Below are 13,403 nucleotides of genomic sequence, written 5' to 3'. Positions count from 1 at the left end.
ACGGAACTGGAGAGGATCTGCAAGGAAGAATTGGCAGAGGATCCCCATATCCAGGTTTGAAAAACTTGTTCCATCATTCTCAAGAAGACGCATGGCTGTACCAGCTCAAAAGGGTGCTTCTACTCAACACTGAACAAAGAGTCTGAATACTTATGACCATGTGATATTTCAGTTTTTCTATTTTAATAAATTTGCAAAAAATTCTACATTTCTGTTTTTTTTCAGTGAAGATGGGGTGCAGAGTGTACATTAATGAGAAAAAAATGAACTTTTTTTGAATTTACCAAATGGCTGCAATGAAACAAAGAGTGAAAAATGTAAAGGGGTCTGAATACTTTCCGTACCCACTGTATCTATCTGCACATCTAACACCTAAACATCTGTCCTTTGTATTCTTCATTCTATTCCAGTACTTGTCACACTGATGGGGCACATGGATGGCACATGGGCATGCACACACACACATATGTATGCCAAATGGATTTTGTCACACTGACACACAGATATCACACGGACACGGACCACGGGCCTCACCGGTACTGTTTTCTCCAGTACCGTATTAACCAGAATGTGTGAAGGTATCCATGGATAGGCAAACCTTAGACTACGTTCATAAGTATCTGAGTTGCATATTGCAAATCAGACACACATTTTACCAACAGAACCAAAGCAGAAATCTACTGTAAAGTTGACACAAGGACTGTCTAGCTGGTCTGAATGAAGATTATCTCATTTCAGTGTCACTAATCCACATCACCTTTCCCACCAGCTTTTTTGTGCAGCTTGCTACTAATGGATGCTGACATGAATAGAATCCATGCCACAATTGGTGTCTAATCCTCAACGTATGAACACGAAATACTAAGAAAAATACTTATACAATAAAAATAAATGTAAGAGCAAAAACATCAAAAACTGTATAGTTTTATTGCTAACAATAGAACTTTTGTTAATGAGTTATAGAGGTTTTGTTAAAAAGAAAATACGGGGGGAATAAATGGTGGCACATGGATGTGATAGAGACGTAGTTCTGTAGCCTGGAATTTAATAATACAAAATATACAAAGCATAACTAAAACTTCTCAATCTGTAAATGATGGTCTCATTTAATCATCTGCTGGGTACTATAACTAGAGATCCAGAATCCTGCAGCGCCCAGAAAAATGGCTGCACGTTCCATTAGGATGTCCGTTCTATGTATAATTATCTTCCTAGCAGCCTGGATCTATTAAAAAGAAAAAAAAAACAATTACAGAATTAGAATCGATTTCAACTAGAGAACAAATTTTTACTTGACAGGTTCAGCTGGTATTTGTAGTACAATGACAGCTTTGGTTAATAAAGTTTAATCACTAAAAACAAAGTGAAAAATGCAGTTACTTTTTTTAGTAGTGTTTTTTTTCATTTTCTCATTACTTTTTATGGATAAAAAGCGCTGCAAAAACGCTCAATGAATTGACATATTGTAGATTTAAAAATGTAGATTTTTCCAATTAGATCAGAAAGTGTGTACATGAGATTTCTGAAATCTCATAGCTGTTGCTGGGATTGTAAAAAGTAACTTTTAAAATGCAGGAAGTTTTTGTTTGCAAAAATGCAATGTGTGAACATAGCTTATGGGCATGTTACAAAAACAGATCTACTTGTTGTAGAAAGGTGTTAAGTAACTGTCAACAGTACAAGAAAATGATGAGAAAAATTGTAAAACCTAAATTACCCTCTACAAGAGTAGCTAAAAGAAACAGATTGCATTTGTCCTTACTGAGTATAAACATACCGTATATACTTGTGTATAAGCCGACCAGAGTATAAGCCGACCCCCCAAATTTTGCCACAAAAAACTGGGAAAACTTATTGACTCGCGTATAAGCCGAGGGTGGGAATTGCAACATACTCCATATTAATATATGCCCCATATAATGCTGCACAAAGGTAAATGGTGGCCCATAACATGCTCCATATTAATATATATGCCCCATATAATGTTGCACAAAGGTTATTGGTGGCCCATAACATGCTCCATATATGCCCCATATAATACTGCTGCTGCGATTTAAAAAAAAAATGACATACCTCTCCTTATGGCATGGCTGGCTCACCCTCCCCCAGTGCTACTCACTCTCCTGGCGTCTGCATATCCGGCTTTGATACATCTGAGTCCCGGCGTCTGTATCTCCCTTCCTGTCTTCTTCCTGTGCGGTCACATGGTACCGCTCATTAAAGTAATTAATATGCGGCTCCACCCCTATGAGAGTGGAGACATGTCCATATTCATGATTTTAATGAGCGGTACCATGTGACCGCACAGGTAGGGAGATACAGATGCCGGGACTGAGATGTAGCATAACCGGATATGCAGACGCCAGGAGGGTGAGGATCATGTCTTCTGCTCCCCCTTCTTCACTGGCTTTCAGGTGTATGACTCGTGTATAAGCCGAGAGGGTCTTTTTCAGCCCAAAAAAGGGGCTGAAAAACTCGGCTTATACATGAGTATATACGGTACCTCAGTTTTACCCACTGAGTAATCATATGAAAACAAAATGCACAAAAGACAATGTGATAGTACCTATGTATTTAGGATAAATAGAATTATTTTTCAGCTAAATATATTTTTGAGCACTTGGATATTGTAGTGAAATTGTAAAGCTCCATTTACAAGGACTGACCGGTGGGACTATATGACTGGCAATAAACATTCACCAATTGGCAGTTGTTTGATGGACTATGTAGAGTTTTTGACATTTTTCGCCCATTAATAATAGATGCTGCAAAAATGCTAAGGCTGTGTGCCCAAGATGAGTTTTTGACGCTAAAAATTCTTGTTGCGTAAAAAATGCAGCATCTTACAGTTCCAACAGAGTGGATGGGATTCTTTTTAACGCAGTGTATACTGACCTGCGGTGCGGCTTTCAAATCTGCAGAATGTCAATTTCTCTTGGGGGTGCGCATAGTGCACTCGCTCCAATGTTATACTATGGATCAGTGCCGACTAGTGTTTATTTTCTTATATGGAGTCGGCATGGGAAAAAAAATTGTGTACTGTGATTGGCAGTGTATATCAGATGGCGCTCACTCATACAAGTCAAAACATTGGACTGCACTCGGATGTTATCCTAGTGCGGTCCGATGTACCCCAAATCACAGAATGTCAAAGCAGTGGACCCTTGTCCGATTGTTACATGGCAACATGGACCTGTTTTTATTTGGGTTGGGTAGTTTAAGGGTTAATGCTGTCTCTAAGTTTCTTCTTTCAGGTTCTGAGGAATTGTTTTATTAATTGGCTGGTTATTAACCAATAAGAAATCGAGTTGTGTGAATTGACCCGGTAACGGGCTTTGATTGGTCTGCCTTTTCGGAGGGAGTAAAGGACTATATATACTGGAACCTGAGGTGATTTCATCACTTTTCAACTTTGAAGTTAAGAAGATGGACGCTCTGCTAGCACAGCTGTTATCTCGTGTGAGGGAAGAAGGAGGGGAGTCATGGTTACGTGACTGCTTATCTCAGCCTGTGTTATCACATACCTCAGCAGCTGCGGGGGTTTCTGTGGAGAATGCCCCCGATGTGATTGTTCCTGCAGCTGAAGCCATGGAGAGTGGTGAAAGCAGGAGTGGATCCAGGAGGCGGAGGCCAAGAGAAGCTTATTCCCCACCGCCCCCTACCCCTCGCAGACACCGTGCTGCAGTGAGGAGGTCCCCTGTGGAGGCTCAGCGGGCCAGGGCCCCATCTAGAAGCAGAAATGACAGGAGGAGAGGATCTCGTTCTCTATCACGGGACTCTGGCGCCATCTTGTGTTCGGCCAAGGAATTGCAACCTCAGGAGAGGTTTATTGAGAGGAGAAGAGATGATTGTGTTCTGCCACAGGCTGAAGCACAAGCCCAGGTTCTGCAAGTACCCGCGGGAAGAGGAGATGTTGGAGTTGATAGTCGCTACGCCCGAGCTCATTCTAGCCAAGGGCAGACTGGGGCTGCCAGAGGATCAGAAGCCCCGGATCTGGCTGCGGTGTGGATGCCTCATGATCTTCAGGCTGAGGTTCAGCCTCCACCTAGGTGCCGGACCTCTTCGACTTCACAGGAACCGAACATGGAACGACCTGCTGCTGGTGGTGAGATTGACGCTTTTTCTTCTCTTAATGCAGATAGGGCTTCTCCTGCTTTTGTTCAGGACTTAGTTAATAGGGTTGTGGCGGAAGTTAGAAGTTCAATGGGGGTTAATTCTCAGATGTTACCCTCAGCTGTCGGAGCTGTGGGGGTGGATGAATCCCTTTACCGCGAGGCTATGACCTGCGATGTCTCCCCTTTGGGCTTCCATCTCAGTCAGACAGTCAAAGATAAAATATGGAATAAGGAGTATGTTGACATTTTCTCATTGCTGCCTGGTGGGAAGGATTATAGCTCTCGGCTTCAGAGGAAAGAAGCAGACGGCGATGAGAAGAAGAAAACTTTTAAATCTTTTCATATGTGGCTTCAGGCCTTCAATATTTTTGCCGCTGTTTTAGGGGAAAAACATCCCTCGCTATGCAGTGGGCTGTTTCAGCACTCAGACTCTATCTTGGAGGCTTACAAAAGCTTTGGAGGGGTCGCATGGCTTCATTATGACGAAGCGTTTCGTCAGAAAATGGCCGTGCACCCCTCGCTGGCGTGGGGTACTAAGGATGTGGGCCTTTGGCTCAACCTTATGCTGCCTCAGAGGTCCGCAGGACCTAAACAGCAAAGCAGCTTGCCTTTGAAAAAGGGTTTCTGCTTTGCTTTTAATGACTCTATGTGTAAATGGCAGGCAAACTGTCGGTTTTGCCACGAGTGCTCCTTTTGCGGTGGCAGTCACCCCACCGCAAAATGTTTTAAGAAGGCAAATCAGCTGTCTCAGCAGCCACAAGGTGGTGGGAGGGACTCAATTTTCAAGAGATCGGACGCCTGTGAAGGTACTAAATATGGTCCCGTGGTTGGACCGTTACCCCGACCGCAAGAAGGCCGAGTTAATCAGTAATGGTTTTTTGTTTGGTTTTTTTGTACCTGGTTTTTCTGGTATTGTTTGTACGGTCTCAGGTAATTTGTCTTCAGTGCGTTCGTTTTCCTCTGAGGTTCGGGCTCATATTGAAAAGGAGTTGTCTTTGGATTGGATCGCGGGGCCGTTTTTAGAGCCTCCGTTTTCGGGTTTTCGGGTATCCCCTTTGGGTGCCGTACCCAAGAGGGATTCGCATGCGGTAAGAGTGATTCATCATCTTTCTTATCCAAAAGGATCGTCATTGAATGATCAAGTCGATCCGTCGGAGTTTCCGGTTTCATACACGCCGTTTGATGTAGCAGTGGACGCTCTGCGTCGGTTTGGCCGTTTCACTCTTTTGGCTAAGGCGGACATCAAGTCGGCTTTTCGTCTTCTCCCGGTCAGTCCAAAGGGTTTTAATTCGCTGGGTTTTTCGTTCGACAATTTGTTTTATTTTGATAAATGCCTCCCGATGGGATTCTCGCTCTCTTGTTTTTACTTTGAATCTTTTTCGACGTTTTTGGAATGTGCGACTTTTGAGGAAGCGAATTGCGGGTTTATTTTACATTATTTGGATGATTTTTTGTTTTTCGGTTCGGAGATTTCGGGAGATTGCTTTAAACTGCTGGATACTTTTCAGCGTTTAATGGAGTTTTTTGGTGTTCCTCTGGCGCCTGAGAAAACAGTTGGTCCTTGTACGTGTCTGGAATTCTTAGGTGTGATTTTAGATACTTCCGCGATGGAATTGAGGCTTCCTCAGGACAAAGTTCAAAAACTGGTTTCCCTGATTGATTCCTTGCTGCTTAGGAAAAAAGCTACTTTGAGAGAATTCCAATCTCTTTTGGGATCTTTGAATTTTGCCTTGAGGATCTTGCCAATGGCTAGAGCATTTTCCCGTCGGCTGTATGACAGTATTAAGGGAGTCCATGGTGCAGGCGATCATATTCGGTTAACAGCGGAGCTTCGTTCGGATCTTGGTGTTTGGAGGAAATTCCTGGTGTCCTTTAATGGGATTAGTGTAATGCAGGAGGATTTTGTGGACTCCGACGCATTGTCGGTTTTTATTCGTTCTTTTCCTTCCTCTGGTTTTGTGATCTGTTTTTGTTCCACGTGGGATTCATGGTCGTGGCCGTCGGAATGGGTGTCTTCTGGGATTGTTTCTGGCTCTGCTCTTCTGGAAGTGTTCGCAGTATTGGTATTGTTGACGCGGTGGGGTGAATGTTTAGCTAATAAACGTGTCCGGGTGAGGCTGGAGTTGGTTGGTCTTTGCGATTAACACTTTGGCTACTAAATGCAGTTTCATGGCTAGGGTTTTGAGGGAGTTGGTTTTGACCTGTCTTTTGCATAACATTTGGATAAAGGCTTCTTTGCATCAGGAGCAAGGTCAATTTTTTGGTGGTTTTGTCTCACGACAGCGTTTGGAAGACTTTCTGTGTCAACATCCAAGGATGGAGCGAGAAAGTGTCCCTTGCCCGCAATCCTTGTGGGGTGTGATGGGGATATCATCCAGTCACTGATACGTAATTCTCTGGCTCCTTCGACTTGGTGTTCTTATTCAGCATCTTGGTCTGATTGGAAGATGTTCTGTTCAGTACATAATTGTCATTGTTTGTCCTACGACGCTAGTTTAACCCTAGCCTTCTTGCAAGAAAAGGTAAAGTCTGGTGTCAGTTCTTCCGGTCTCCATCGGATTTTGGCTGGGATCTCCTTTTTCATGCAACTTTACGGTCGGACGTCTTTACATGGGCTTTTTCCGGTGCGTCAATTTCTAAAGGGTTTAAGGAATGCGAATTTTCGTTCGGACTGTAGACGGCCTATATCAGTGGACCTGCTGATGCGGTTATGGGACACTTTGCCCAAGGTCTGTTTCGATTCATTCGAAACTTGCTTATTCCGGACGTGCTTCGTTTTTGCATTTTTTGGCGCGTTTCGGGTTTGCGAACTGGTCGCCTTGAACAAGGTTTCGCCGTCAGGTTTACAGGTCTCGGACGTTACCGTTTATTTTTTGTCGGTCATTATTCTGCTCCGTCGTTCCAAAACAGATCAACTGGGTAAAGGCGTGTTGATTCGGCTTGGGGCCGTTCCAGATTCTCCGCTTTGCCCTAAGGCAAACTTGGTACGTTGGTTTTCTTTCCGCCCTAAAGTCAAAGGCCCATTATTTTTGCACGGCTCTTTGGAGCCGGTCACGAAATTCCAATTTGGTGTTTTACTTAAGAAATATTTGCTATTTTTGGGTCTGGGACACCTAAGAATTACCCCACATTCTTTTAGGATCGGGGCCGCAACTGAAGCGGCCCGTCTTGGGCTGTCAGAAGACAGGATTAAACGTCTGGGAAGGTGGGAATCTAATAGAGCAGAATTGTATATTCGTCCTGACCTGGCATTCACGGTTTAATTTTTGTTCTTTTGTTATAGGTCCAAGGACTATATGGATAGTAGGACATTCTTACGTTCATTGGGCTCATCGTAGAGCAAGTTTTCGGCCTTATACAAACAATTTGTCTTTCGATCCGGCTACCATCCGTATTTTTTGGCATGGCGTTCGTGGCTTGCGCTGGGGGGATCTGTGCCAGCTTATTAGAGAGCTCTCATCCTCCTGTCCTCTTCCCGATCTGTTGATTGTTCATCTCTCGGGGAACGACTTGGGTAAGATCCGGACTTGGGATTTGTTTTGGTTAATGCAGAGGGATATGAATTTACTCCGTTCTATGTTTCCCGGGACTTTTCTGTTTTTTTCCAAAGTCGTTCCCGTTTGATCTGGAATGGTGGCCCGTTAGGTTTTGTGAACGGTATCAGGAAGAGGATTAACAGGAGGATGGAAAGATTCATGTCTAGTCTAGGTTTTTTCTCTTTTCGCCATTTGGATTTGGAAGGCTTTTTGCCGGGCCTATATCGTCCGGATGGTGTTCATCTGGGGGACATAGGCCTCGATGTCTTTAATTTGGGCCTCCAGACGGTTGTGGAGCAGTGGCTGGTTGTTTTGGGGGTGGTCAGCCATTCGTGATGTCTGCCCGTTTGGGTACGATTGCTCTTTTCAATGAGCGAATTTTGGTTATCGGATTAATAAAGGAATTATTTATGGAATTATTTATTAAAGAATTAATTATTTGGTGGATTTTGGTTTTTCCCATGGATTTCAGTAACCCTTAATAAAGTTTACATGGCCACTTTTCTCCACATATGTCTGGATGTCTCAATTATTTATTATAGAGTATTTAAGTTTGTTGGGTCCTATGTTGCCATGTCAAAGCAGTGGACCCTTGTCCGATGGTTACATGGCAACATGGACCTGTTTTTATTTGGGTTGGGTAGTTTAAGGGTTAATGCTGTCTCTAAGTTTCTTCTTTCAGGTTCTGAGGAATTGTTTTATTAATTGGCTGGTTATTAACCAATAAGAAATCGAGTTGTGTGAATTGACCCGGTAACGGGCTTTGATTGGTCTGCCTTTTCGGAGGGAGTAAAGGGCTATATATACTGGAACCTGAGGTGATTTCATCACTTTTCAACTTTGAAGTTAAGAAGATGCCCGCCCGCCCTCCCCAATTTTATGTATTTCTCTCTTTTTCCGTCATGAAAACTTTATTAGAGTTGGGTATGATTGCTCTTTTCAATGAGCGAATTTTGGTTATCGGATTAATAAAGGAATTATTTATGGAATTATTTATTAAGGAATTAATTATTTGGTGGATTTTGGTTTTTCCCATGGATTTCAGTAACCCTTAATAAAGTTTACATGGCCACTTTTCTCCACATATGTCTGGATGTCTCAATTATTTATTATAGAGTATTTAAGTTTGTTGGGTCCTATGTTGCCATGGAGAAGGAGAATTCTCCATCTCCTACGCACCTATGATATCATTCTCGCATGCGAAATGATAGGATCCCAATAAAATGACACTCGGCTCACTCTCACAGCAGAGTTTGAGGATCCTTTGCATGTAACATCCGATTGAATAAGAACTAAATGAATTGACATATTGCAGATTTGAAAGGCTTCAAATCTGCCAGAAAAAATAAGCAACGTGTGCGTGACACTACGGGAATGTCATTCACTTTGCTTATATTACGAAAGTCAGCAGTTTTTTGTGACAAAACTGGAAAAACACACACAAAAAAACATACACTTAAGGTGTGCACACGGCCTAATGGAATAATCTATGGCACTTGGGAAGTTGAGTAAAATCAATAGCTCATTTACTTTCAGTAATGCATCCATACAATGCATTTACATGTGCATCTGATCTGATCAGATTTAGAGATTACAGAGGCAGGAGTGGGGAATACTTTCTGCTCTGCTGGCTGACTGGCAGGCACAGATCAGTGCCAATTCTTATCTGTAAATCAACATTATTTAATCTTAGTAGATCATCTAATTCCTGATCTGCAAAACCCTTTTAAAATGTCATTCATCATTAAGGAAAGGCCCTGTTCTCAATTATCTATAGCATTAAGTGCCATGAATAGCACATGAAGCCTATGCACATTACAGTCTCAGGCCAATACTGCCTGAAATGAACACGTTATCAAACTCAGATGCGTAATAGATCGGAACAAGCATCATTGTATTTGTGCCCATATAATAAGCATAAGGATACTAAGATAATGGAAGATTATGAGCCTGTGCTCTGCAGGGAATTACTTTGTAAATGAGCATGGAAGGCGAAAATATAGGCTGTTCACACATGATGGGGTTTTTTTTACTGCTTTTTTGCTGCAGAATTCTTTTACAGTACCAGTAAAAGCTGTTTTTTTCCTGGTTGAATTTGAGAACTGCAGCATTTTTTTATGTGCAGCATGTCAATTCTTTCAAAATTTTTACCCTTAGGCCGGAGTCACACTAGCGATTAAATCGGACGAATGCAATGCGATAAAAAAAAAATCGCATTGCATTCGTCCCAATGTTATTCTATGGTGCTGCTCCCATCATGCATTTTTTTATCGGATCCGTTCCTTGGACCAAGACAATCGCAGCATGCTACGATTGTCACCGATTTTCGGATCGGATTCGACAATGCAAGTATATGGATGCGATTAAAAATCTCATTGAAAACGCACCACACGTGTGACTTGCGATTAAATCGCAAGACTTCTCCAGGTCAACAGGAAAGAGCATCAGGCATTGGCATTGGATGTCAATTTGATGCTTAGATGCGAATAAAATCGGTTCATCGCCGGAAAATGGGATGACAGACGGATCCCTGGACAAGAATTCTTTGTGCGATTTCGTACCGATAAAATGGGACCGATTTTTTATTCGTTGTGTGTGACTCCAGCCTTAGACAGCAAGAAGAAAGTTCAAAAACACTGAAAAAAATGCAGCTTAAAAGGCAGCGTTTTTGAGGCATTTTTCTTCCTGCAGACCACACCTGCACTTTCCTGCGTTTTTGCTGCTTTTTTGTGGATTACGTGTGATTTGTCCACAATACATGTTTAATAAAGTTAGTGTAACGCCACATTACACTTTTCCTCTGAGGCCGGGATCACACACAGCGTAATACGGCCGAGTCTCGCAGGTTAAAACCAAGCTCTGGCGCCAGCACTCCGGAGCGGAGTGTGCAGCCGCACAGCAATACATGGAGCTGCACGCTCTGCTCCGGAGTACCGGTGCCAGAGCTTGGTTTTAACCTGCGAGACTCGGCCGTATTTCGCTGTAATGTGACTCCGGCATAATTGTTCCACTCCTGGTTTTGGCTTACACATACTGAGGTAAAAAACTGACCAAATACTGAACATGTGCACGTGGTCTTACAAATACTGAGGTAAAATACTGACCAAATACTGAACATGTGCACGTGGCCTTAGAAATACTGAGGTAAAATACTGACCAAATACTGAACATGTGCACATGGTCTTACAAATACTGAGGTAAAATACTGACCAAATACTGAACATGTGCACATGGTCTTACAATTACTGAGGTAAAAAACTGACCAAATACTGAACATGTGCTCATGGTCTTACAAATACTGAGGTAAAATACTGACTAAATTACTGAACATGTGCATGTGGGCTTACAAATACTGAGGTAAAATACTGACCAAATACTGAACATGTGCACGTGGCCTTATAAATACGGAGGTAAAATACTGACCAAATACTGAACATGTGCACATGGTCTTACAAATACTGAGGTAAAATACTGACCAAATACTGAACATGTGCACATGGTCTTACAATTACTGAGGTAAAAAACTGACCAAATACTGAACATGTGCTCATGGTCTTACAAATACTGAGGTAAAATACTGACTAAATTACTGAACATGTGCATGTGGGCTTACAAATACTGAGGTAAAATACTGACCAAATACTGAACATGTGCACGTGGCCTTATAAATACGGAGGTAAAATACTGACCAAATACTGAACATGTGCACATGGTCTTACAATTACTGAGGTAAAATACTGACCAAATTACTGAACATGTGCATGTGGGCTTACAAATACTGAGGTAAAATACTGACCAAATACTGAACATGTGCACGTGGCCTTATAAATACGGAGGTAAAATACTGACCAAATACTGAACATGTGCACATGGTCTTACAATTACTGAGGTAAAATACTGACCAAATACTGAACATGTGCACATGGTCTTACAAATACTGAGGTAAAATACTGACCAAATTACTGAACATGTGCATGTGGGCTTACAAATACTGAGGTAAAATACTGACCAAATACTGAACATGTGCACGTGGCCTTATAAATACGGAGGTAAAATACTGACCAAATACTGAACATGTGCACATGGACTTACAATTACTGAGGTAAAATACTGACCAAATACTGAACATGTGCACATGGTCTTACAAATACTGAGGTAAAATACTGACCAAATTACTGAACATGTGCATGTGGGCTTACAAATACTGAGGTAAAATACTGACCAAATACTGAATGTGTGAATGTGGCCTTATTCACTAAAAACGTATCAAAAACGCAGCTACCTGTTTGCTGCATTTTTTTCACTGATTTCTATAGGTGAATAAATGCTGCAAAATTCTGAAGAAATTGAAATGCTGCAGATTTATTAAAAAAAAACGCTCAAATTCAGTCAGGAGAAAAACAAGCGTGTGTGTGAGATTTCTCATTTTTGGTGCTGTAAAATACAATTTTTTTGTCCCCCCCAAAAAAAGTTGCAAAAATGCTTGGTGTGAACACAGCCCAACATTTGTGCTGCATTTTTGCAGTGTTTTTGGTGAATTAAACAAAATTTATTAACATGTACTGTAGACAAATTACATGTAATGTGCCTGAAAAATGCTGTACTGTACAAAAGACTTTGTGAAATAATAAGCTATGAAGTTTGGTACAGCTGTTACCAGTGTATCCATGTAATAACATAAATTATTCAACATATTCAACAGTATTGTCTTAGTGAAGTTATATAGCATTACATTGCAAACATGTTATTTTAAAAGTTCCATACTGAATGAATAGAATTTTAATTGGTTGCCGGTAAATCTAAGTAAAACTAAAAATTACTTCAGGTAATACAGAAAAACAATTACCTGCAAAAATCGGATGTATCCAGGAGTTATTATCCGGTAACACAAAACCATTTTCACAAGAGGCTGCCGAAGACTGCTGAAATAGTGAAAGAGAAAGCTTTACTTCGCTCCCATGGACGGAGTCGTTACTGTAAGCACACCGGGACGTAAGTAGCCAGCTTGTGCGTGTGAACTATACTCTGACCTTCCCCAGCTCGGCTCATAAGCCCTTTATATCTCAATGTCTTGCTTTTATATAAAGCATATGCTAAACCAAATTACATAAGCTGTCACATGTTATCAATAAGGAAGGCTTAAGAGCTGGCAGAATACTTCAAATGCGATGCCCGAAGCACAGTACCTCTTGAATATTAGATATCTGCAAATAAAATGTAGGAACAGAAGGAAATGAAAGTCTGGCCTCACCATAGCATACAAGCCAGTACTCAGGGTCAATTTAGGGTTTCTAGGATATGAATCAGTTCATTTATTAGGGCCCACCAACTAACTTGGTTGCCCACCAACCTCAGACAAGGATAAAAGCTGTCACTTCCACATATTAAAATTTTATTTATTAGCATTATAGCTTGAAACACAAATGTAACCCTCTCATACCTGTTATTGTCCACGATATAGACTTGATGAACTAGCTGATTTCTACATGCTTCCCTTTGCTTCTTATTCCTTTACTACAATACTCAGAGAAAAAATAATTCCATTAAATACCAACATAATAGCATAACAAGTAATAATGCCTTTCAATGTTTCATCTCGCGCATCACCCCTACTCTGGAACTCTCTACCACAACATATCAGACTCTCACCTACCATCGAAACCTTCAAAAAGAGCCTGAAGACCCACCTCTTCCGACAAGCCTAGAACCTGCAGTAACCACCGATCGACCAAACCGCTGCACGACCAGCTCT

At 41.6% G+C, this 13,403-nt stretch overlaps 1 long non-coding RNA gene across 1 annotated transcript; it reads right to left on the bottom strand.

Moving 5' to 3' along the window:
* Window positions 1-894: 894 nt before the first annotated feature.
* On the bottom strand, window positions 895-12,768 carry LOC141100615 (uncharacterized). The gene is made up of 2 exons (XR_012234725.1): window positions 12,498-12,768; window positions 895-1,225 (listed from the first exon to the last, which is right to left on the bottom strand). It is a non-coding gene; the product is annotated as an uncharacterized lncRNA (long non-coding RNA).
* Between the last annotated feature and the right edge of the window lie 635 nt (window positions 12,769-13,403).

This window comes from Dendrobates tinctorius, unplaced genomic scaffold (genome assembly GCF_039654945.1).
Source record: "Dendrobates tinctorius isolate UK_male_01 unplaced genomic scaffold, ASM3965494v1 ptg000107l, whole genome shotgun sequence".
Lineage (NCBI taxonomy): Eukaryota > Metazoa > Chordata > Amphibia > Anura > Dendrobatidae > Dendrobates > Dendrobates tinctorius.
The sequence above is the reverse complement of the archived record's forward strand: the minus strand, read 5'-3'. Positions and strand labels throughout refer to the sequence as shown.